Genomic DNA, 8,899 nt, shown 5'->3' on the forward strand with positions numbered 1-8,899 from the left:
AAGCATGGTCTCTGTGCTCAATGAATCACTGCAAACACATTCTCAGTCTCGTTAGAGCGCCGTGAAAGAAGATACTGACACAGTTGCATGGAGGTCAGGGAGCTACAAGAACTCATCTTTCCATCATTCTTTTAAGCAAGATTGAAGTGAATGAAGATGATTTTATGGAATGAACTGGAAAGGGGGAGAAGTTTTGAATTTGCCAAAATGATCTAAAGAGCAAGGTCCAAGGGATTTTGCGGGGCCGGTTAAATTCCAGTAGAGAGATCAGCTCAGAAGGTTATGGCAACAGCTTTTTTTTTTTTGGAATTTCAAATGAATCATCTTGATAGATTGCCTCAAAGGACACAGGACAATCATGAGAGTTTAATAAGAAGATTGTTGGTGATGGAAGTCATACCAAAGATTTTTTTCCCTCATCACAATAATATACCTGCTCAATCTTCAAGGGTAGCATGGGCTGTCCTATGAGAGTTTTGTTAGGATAGTATCCCTGCTACCCTACAGCCCTTATCTTGCCCCACCAGACTTTGTTTGTTCCTCAAAACTCAAAGATTATTGAAAAGGAATGTGATTTGGCCCCCGTGATGGTGCCAGAACTGAAGAGCACATAATTCTTCAGGGGAGAGTTGGATAGATGGAAACACGGCCTTCCAGAGTATATAGAAAGATGCAGACAGCGAACCTGTCCACAAACAATTTTGATATTTTTGTTAATAAAGGCTTCTTTGGTTTTAGATCAATCTTTTTTTAATTTATCTTCATACCTTTACTTGGTCACATGGAATATGGAAAATGACAACATGTGCAATAGAGGAAAAGGGAATAGAATGAAAAGACAACGGGATGAAGTACTTGGAGAAATGGCAGGAAAAGCTGCCTGCCATGGGAGGTGACTTCTCCTTCCCAGAGAAATGAGTTATAGGGGTCAAGGAGGTCATCTAAAGCCGAATCCCATTATCACTTGTTACCCTGGAGTCTAAGTCCCAAATTCTGATGTATTGACTTTGGCCTCTCTACCATGCATTTTTATGCCAATAAAGTTGCTGAAATTAAAAAAGAATTGAATTGTAAAGCTTTTTGGCATAAATAATGTTATATTGGAAAGTCTAGGCTAATAACAACCAGGATGCCCTTAACGCACTTAAGAAAAACCATCTGATATATGCATCCCTCAATGTGGTTTGAAATTTCCTTCAGCCTACAAAGGAAAATATTTTTAGCATGTAGCACATTTTATAACAGACTTACAAATGTACTGGAAATATAATTTTAGGAAAGCATCTGGGTTTGATCATTTCTTGTTATACCTAAAGCCCAAACAGGCTCTGCTTTCTCACTATAAGCAACACTGCAATGTTTTGCTCTAAGTTATACAGCAATCAGTTCAGCAACTTCTCATAAACATCACATTACTGGTTTGGTTTGGTTTTTGCAGGTTTTTTGGTGGTGTTTTTTTAAAAGCAGCAAATACTCTACTGATTTCAATATAAAAACAGCATTTAAGAACTATGGTCATTTGGCTGGAACATTTGGCTCCAATGTCTTCCCTCCTTCAAAAGTCAACGTAGAACTCACTGGAATTTGTTCCCTTGGGTTATTTAGACAACAAACATAAACAAGTACTTATTTTTATATCTCAAAATGTGTCCTAGAAATAACATATGCAACTCTCAAAGGTAAAACTATCCTGCAATTTTCATTGATCTGTAAGAATTTTAAGACATCAAATAATCCTAGAAAAAACTTTCTTTTTCCATCTTCTGAGGATTTTCATCTCCTGTTAATATTTGTTGGGAGAAAGATGGAGCTTTCGACTCCTGTAAAGAGCTATGGTCTCAGAAACTCACAGGGGATGTTCCATGAGGTCCCTAGGAGTTGGCATTGACGCGGTGGCAGGAGTTTGGCTTTTTTGTTATTGTTGTTAAGATCCGTGAAAAATTGATTCAGATTAGAAGCAGTGATCAGCCAGCACAAACACTCTTGCAGTTGGATTATTAATTAACCTCCCAATAATCTCTCAGATGGCAATTTTTAGTGGGAGAGAAGAGAAGTGCACAGTAGGTTTCTTGATAGCCTACATTTGTAAAACACTACTCAGGAAAAAATGTACAAAAACACTCCCAATACCAGTCAAAACCAAGAACAAGTATTACATCCAAAAGCAAGTTGACAAATTTAAAGGAAAACACTCAACAACAATAACAACAACAAAACAAGGAACTCTGGCTGTCTTCCTCTTGAAAGTGACCAAGTCCACCTGGAGTGCAGAACGGCCTTGGCCTTCAGCCAGGTCATCCCCCTGACGGCCCTCAAAGACATCAGACCCCAAAGTCACACCGCATAGTGGTGGCAGAACGGACTCAAAAAACCAAACTCATTTGCTGCCAAGTTGACTCCGATTAAGGAGGATCTCAACAGTGGCATTTCAGGAAGTAGATCATTACCTTACCAGGCTGGGAAGCTTTCTGGGTGGGCTCGAACTGCCGATGTTTTGATTAGCAGCCAAGTACATTAAGTGTTTGCACTATTCCGAGGCTCCAGAGCTGTGTTTAATGTATGAATTGCCATGTCCCTAGTCTGGAACCCCGGGAGTGCAGTGGTTATACGTTGGACTGCTAGCAGTTCAAAACTGTCAGCTGCTCTATGGGAGAAAGATGAAGCTTTCATCCCCCAGGAAAAGTTACAGTCTATAAGGTCAGCACGAGTCAGCATCGACTCGAAGGCAGTGAGTTTTCGTGGTTGGTAGTTTGCATGGCTGGTAGTTAAAACCAGCCAGCTGCTCCCTGGGCGGAAGATGAGGTTGTCTGCTACTGCCAAAATTCAGTCTCAGAAACAGTCTTCATTCTGTAGTGTGTCAGCAGGAGTTGGAATCAAGCTGATGGCAGCAGGTCAAGTTAAACTTCATGATAATGCGCCCTGGGAAAATGGCAACTTGGCCTGCCGCTGGTCCCCCACCCCTCAAGATAACATCGCTTTGTGTTTTATGAATGTGGAGTTGTTGGACCCTCCCGTAGCATTATGACAGAAAACTCTGAGTTCCTGAAAGCTCACGCCGGAGGACACACCTGGTAGGAAGAAACTTTGAGCAGGGTGATTTGAAAGCACTCATTATCAAGCTCCAATAAACAACATACAATTGCCATATTGCCATGCAGAGGTGTGCGATGAGAACGATGCCCTCTTTTAAACACACATTTGGGTTTGGGGAGCTTAACAGTCATGGACTGTTCCTGCTGACCTATGATACCCTGGCTGACTGGCTGGCTGCCAATGGACTATGTCCTGGACATTCTTGCTCTGGGTCAGCACAGGGGACAAATTAAAGGCAAAAGCCAGGGACTCTTGATTATTAGAGTTTGCTTTTGAAATAAGAGGACACTGGAAACACCCTTAAATGTCTTAGAAGGTACATACAGACACTTCTTATTTGACCAAACGCTTTCCATCCTTTGTTTCTGGTGACCTGGGACTTACTTAGCTTCTATCTCAAGGGAGGAGTCACTGAATTTTTCTAAAGGGAAAGATTTAAACTAATTGGTACCCATGTACTCACATTCACTCACCCCCCCCTGCCCCCCCCAAATCAGGCTAGTTCTTCAAGAGAACAAAGCCTGGTACTCCCTGTGTAAGATGTTCAGTCCAGAGGCACAAGGCCATCATCTAGGAATGTCTAAATGGAGGGTGCATTGGTTAGAGTCACAAGGCATGTTTTTGCCTAATAGAAGAGAGGAAAGAACAGTTTCCAACAAGGAAGAGCCATTAATTAAATTATTTTTTTTAATTAAAAAATGTTCTGAGCATGCTACTGTAAGCATTCGATATCTACTCATACACCAAAACACCCAACCTACGATTTCCAAGGCTATAAGTCTTTATTGAAACAGACAGCCTCATCTTTCTCCTGCAGAGTGGCTGGTGGGTTTCAACTGGTTGGCAGTCAATGCTTAACGGAAAATGCCAATAGGACTCCTAGATCTATACACAAAACTCTTCCATAGCATCGATTTTGAATCATTGTCACCTTATAAGGCAGAGTAGAAGTGTCCCTTGGGGTTTTCAAGGCTGTAAATCTTTATGGGAGCAAAAAGCCTCATCTTTGTCCTGAGGAGTGGTTGGTGGGTTTGAACTGATGACCTGCTTTCTCAAAGCAGCCAAGTGCTTCCGAGTGTAGATGCTGATACCAGTCATGATTAACCTTATGGAGAGCAACCTCAGGGGCCACAACCCAGAGGGCCAAAAATACAAAACAGTGTTCTAAAGATGTCAGCACTGCTGGTCCATGTCAACCAGGGAGGAAGCCGGGTCAGTTTGTAGGACTTCACCCTCCAGGTGTGCACAGAGCGGAATGCAAACATCAAATAGTGTAACTTTTACTGTTGTGGTAAACTGAGAACCTGGAAGAGAGTGTACATGGACAAATTCTTGACGCTCATAATTAAGAATCTGAGAGGCTGAGAGGCTGGTGGAGGGAAGCCTTCATGCTCACAAGTTGGAGATGAATCCTAACTAAAAGTTCTCCTAACTAAAAGTTATTCCCCACAATGTCCCCACATAATAATGTCAGTCTTAAGATGCTTCTTACAGGCTCATGGTTGCTTACTAATGCTTGAAGGTTATCTGTCTGAAGTGTGGAGAGCACTCAGACGCTATTGTCCACCCCACCCTAGATGGGGCCCATTCCCATTTGATACTGACCACAGGTTGTTGCCTGGAGAAGAGCACAGGGATACCTAAGGTCAAGTCAGATCAGGGCCATCAAGGTTAAGCTGCCATCGTAACTCTAAGACCTGCCCATCCTATGTGCCTTCCTGTCACATGTATGTCCCTACTACCTCCCCTTCCTATCACGTCTATGCCTATAGTACCTTCCCTTCTGGCTACATGTATACCTCTAGCACATGCCCTTCCTGTTACATATATGTATGATGTGGCTGGCACGCCCGAGATTATATAAGCCTGTTAGAGAATATATTCTCTCTCTCTGGGTCCAGACTCCATCTAAAAGGTGAGCCCTTGCATGCCATGTCTGTTGTCTCTTTCATTTTCCCTTTGAATTGCACAACCACTCCTTAGAATCCTGCCGGTTGTGGAGGCTGGCACCCCACATACTGTAATCTACCAGAACCTATCTTCAGCACAATAAATGAGAGAGAATAGGGTGATTCTTTAAAGAATCAAATCCTGCTAGCCTCACATTTGACAGTGGCTTATTTAACATAATAACAAAAGCACAAACAGCAAAAGACAAATCAATAAGACCTCACAAAGATGAAAAACTTTTATTCGTCAAAAGACTTCACCAAAAAGAAAAAGAAAAATCTTTGTAAACCATAGACCCAATAATATTACCAAAAACAGTTATACGACTTCAACAGTTTATCAACAAAAAGACCAACAGCCTAATCATAAAATGGGTAAAGGGCTTAAGCAGGCATTACACCAAACAGGGTATTCAAATGGCCATCAAACACATGGAAAAGATGCATAATGTCATTAGCCATCAGAGATACAAATCAAAACCACAATGAGAAGCCATTCCACTCTCCCTAGGGTGCCTGGGAGAAAAACGAGAAAAGGAGAGAATAAGAAATGTTGGTGAAGATGTGGGGAAATTGGAACACTTATCCAGTGCTGGTAGGCATGCAAAATCAGTCATTATGCAAATAGCACGCTAGTTCTGAAAACAAAACAAAAAAACCCTAAAAACAGAACTGCCATATGACCCAGTGCTTCCATTGCTAGGAATACACTCAAGGGCCTTGAACGCAGCGGTGGAACAGACAGGCGTACACCAATGTTCATGGAGCACTACAACCAACAGCCACAAGGTGGGAACCGCTTATATAGTCATCAGCAGGTGAGCAAATGAACAAACAGTGGTATATTAATACAGTGAAATACTGTGTTACTCAGCTAGAAGGAGCTGGATATTATGCTGAAATAAAGCACATTTAAAGGGAAAATGTGCATGTTCTGTGGCCTCACTTTAAAGCAAATGGATAGAGACCAAAGTCTGTGAGTGGTTATGGGGCGACTGGAAGGCGTGTCCTGTTGGTTTTGTTAGGTAGCTTAGCTTAGGGACCTCCCATGCCTGCAAAGGCCCCCATAGAGGAGGTTGGAAAGAATCACGTAACCATTAAACACCTATGAAGACCCCAAACTGAGCATGCTTGTACTCAAGTCAGGTGGGAGGTACACCTGGGTGGGCCAAACTAGGCCCAGGTTCATGACATCACCCAGGTGGGTCTAACTCAGCCTATAGGGTCAACCAATACCAGCAACCACACCTTCCCCCAGCCAGGAGGTGGGCTAGAATAAAGGGCAGGGAACACACTCTGGGAGGCTCTTACCCTGCTCCTGGTCAGAGGCAGGTAGCCAGGGAGGGTCTCCCTTCCCAGAGAGGGCGCACAGGTACCTACAGGGCCCACAGCCTCTTGGCCCACATGCTCTCAGCCTCTAGGGTTCTTGGGCTTCTGTCCTCCTGGGATCCTCCCAAGTTCTGCACACATGGGTTCTCTTTTCCACGTGGTTGTTCGGGCCCAGTTGTGAGCCCCTTTGAGACTGTAAAACATGAAACTTGTCCTGTCCTTCATAAAAACCCACTTGGATTACAAAACTGGCTTCGGCGTGAATTCTTTCATCGTGCAAAGCCAAGAACCGAGTTATTACGGACTCTGGAAACCTAACCGTTTCAGAGACCTGAGGCAGCGGGTGCTGAGAGAGAGATGGGTAGAGTGGTTGACGGTGAGAGCAAAGTGCACTGCACAGCCTTCTGTAGCATTGTATTGCACTTGCAGCCAACAGTGTCTAGGTAGAGGGGTGTTAGCACACTCGAAATGAACCCCAGGCAGGCCTGTCTTACTGATGAGGCAGATGCTTGCAGTCCTGTCTCTACACAAGGAGGGACTGGGGTATTTGGGAAGGCAGGCTCCTTGTCAGGAGCCTCTTCCCCAGTTGAGGGTTGTCTGTGCGGGAAAGCGATGCTCCTATCCTATGCAACTCAATGTTGATACATTGATTCTCGCCAGTCCGTAGTTCCCTGCTGCTGAATTAAAAGTGTCTCAAAGTCAAGCACAGCTGCCTTGTATTTCTTGTTGTATTTAGGGGAAGGTTGGGACAATTGTCTGTTTGTGCTGCTATCTTCTCAGAATTCTCTTATTGAACATTTTGATCTGTTGCATCCGGTTTCCAAGTCAATCAGGGCAAAACCAAACAGGTCGAATGAGAAGCTTTATTAAAAGCTGGCAACGGGGAGTCAAGTTCTTGGCCCCAGTACTACTCCAATGCCAGTTTATAAAGCAATAGACCATGAGTGGGTGGGGTGCCTTTTCGCATCCAATCACAGCTGCACACACTGACTAGTGGGAAGAACACCTAGGGAACTTCCAGCAAGTATTTGCAGTTATGGGTGTGGGCAGCAGCCAGCCCAAAATTTCCCGCTCTGGGCAGGAAAACTAATGCAGCAATACCAAGCTTAAGCAATGGAAAAATGAGGAAGTGAGCGCCAGCACGTTAGCAAATGAGCCTTAGAGTACTTCAGATCAAATAGTCTATAGAGCAGCAGTTCTCAACTTGTGGGTAGCGACCCCTTTGGGGTTGAATGACCCTTTCACTGGGGTCACCTTATTCATAACAGTAGCAAAATTACAGTTCTGAAGTAGCAATGAAAATAATATCCTGGTTGGGGGTGGGGGGTCACCACAACATGAGGAACGGTATTAAAGGATCACGGCATGAGGAAGGTTGAGAACCACTATTTATAGAGGAATCTTGATCAAAAGGGGGGAAATGCAGAATAAAATTTCAAATTCTCCTAGAATCTAGGAGCCCTGGAGCCCTGAAACTAGTGCCCTGAGATAGTCTTTAAACCTTAAGCCAAAAATATCCCCCGAAACCTTCTTAAAACTAAACAATAGTTTGTTAGCTTAACTAGTAAATAATGTCTGTCTTTTTAACTCTACCTATATGGGAGCGAATTGACAGTAACTCACAAGATTATCTAGGAAACTCAGGGGGAAAGTATGTTTATTTTAATGGCAAAGCAACAGTTTGGAAAGGGCGGATGAGAATGGGTACACAACTTGAAGAATGCATTCAGTGGCACTCAGTGGCACAGCTGAGTCTCATGGTTCCAAATATGAATATGCAAAGGAGGGCTCTATGGAAGGACCCTGAGGGTAGAGGCCCTTGAGCACTTCTTGGGCAATGGCAGGTTTGAAGATGCCTGCCTCGCCCGCCCCATGTACCATGAACTCAAGACAGGATGTGTATCTCTTTATCTTTGTATTCCCATTGCCAAGTACAATACTTGGTGTGTTGGCTGGATGAATAAACTGAAGCACAAGGCCAAACATGTGAATCACATAGGAAAACTATAAAATTGGAGAACTCTAAGTATACAGATTATCCAAAGCATTAGAAAAGAAAAACCTGACTAATAAAATGGATAGAACATATTCAGAACATTTTTCTGGATTATAATTGGCTAGCCCTTTCTTCCTGTGTTGGTTCTGACTTAGTAGCTGTGGACAAAGTTTCAAACCGACTCTGGGTGATTCTTTTTTTAAAAAAAATTATTTATTTTTAATAGGTCCTTTTATTGGAGGCACTTACAGCTCTTATAACAATCCATACATCGAGGGACCAGACTTAAACATGGTGTTTTGGGATGTGAATGCAGTGTGCCAGCATGGAGCGGGGAGCCAGGAGGGGTCTGAGGGTCCGGCCCCAAACCCAACTCTGTGGACAACTGCCCCTCCCCCCCGAAGAATTTGCTTTAGAGGACAGCACTGAAGCTGTAGCTCAGGGAGAGGGACATGTCTCATAGGAAGCACATAGGAAGAGCAAATGAAGGGTCAGGAAGAGAGAGTGGAGTGCATCCTGGCCCACCAAGCCT

The 8,899-nt window shown here is 43.6% G+C and overlaps 1 protein-coding gene across 1 annotated transcript in view; it reads right to left on the bottom strand.

The window, feature by feature from the left end:
- Nucleotides 1-8,899, bottom strand: part of AOPEP (aminopeptidase O (putative)) — a 537,030-nt gene that overhangs the window by 108,419 nt on the left and 419,712 nt on the right. The gene's annotated exons all lie outside the window — the stretch shown is intronic.

This window comes from Echinops telfairi, unplaced genomic scaffold, assembly GCF_000313985.2.
Source record: "Echinops telfairi isolate 266 unplaced genomic scaffold, ASM31398v2 ScPeMD7_27;HRSCAF=92, whole genome shotgun sequence".
In the NCBI taxonomy this organism is placed as follows: Eukaryota; Metazoa; Chordata; class Mammalia; order Afrosoricida; family Tenrecidae; genus Echinops; species Echinops telfairi.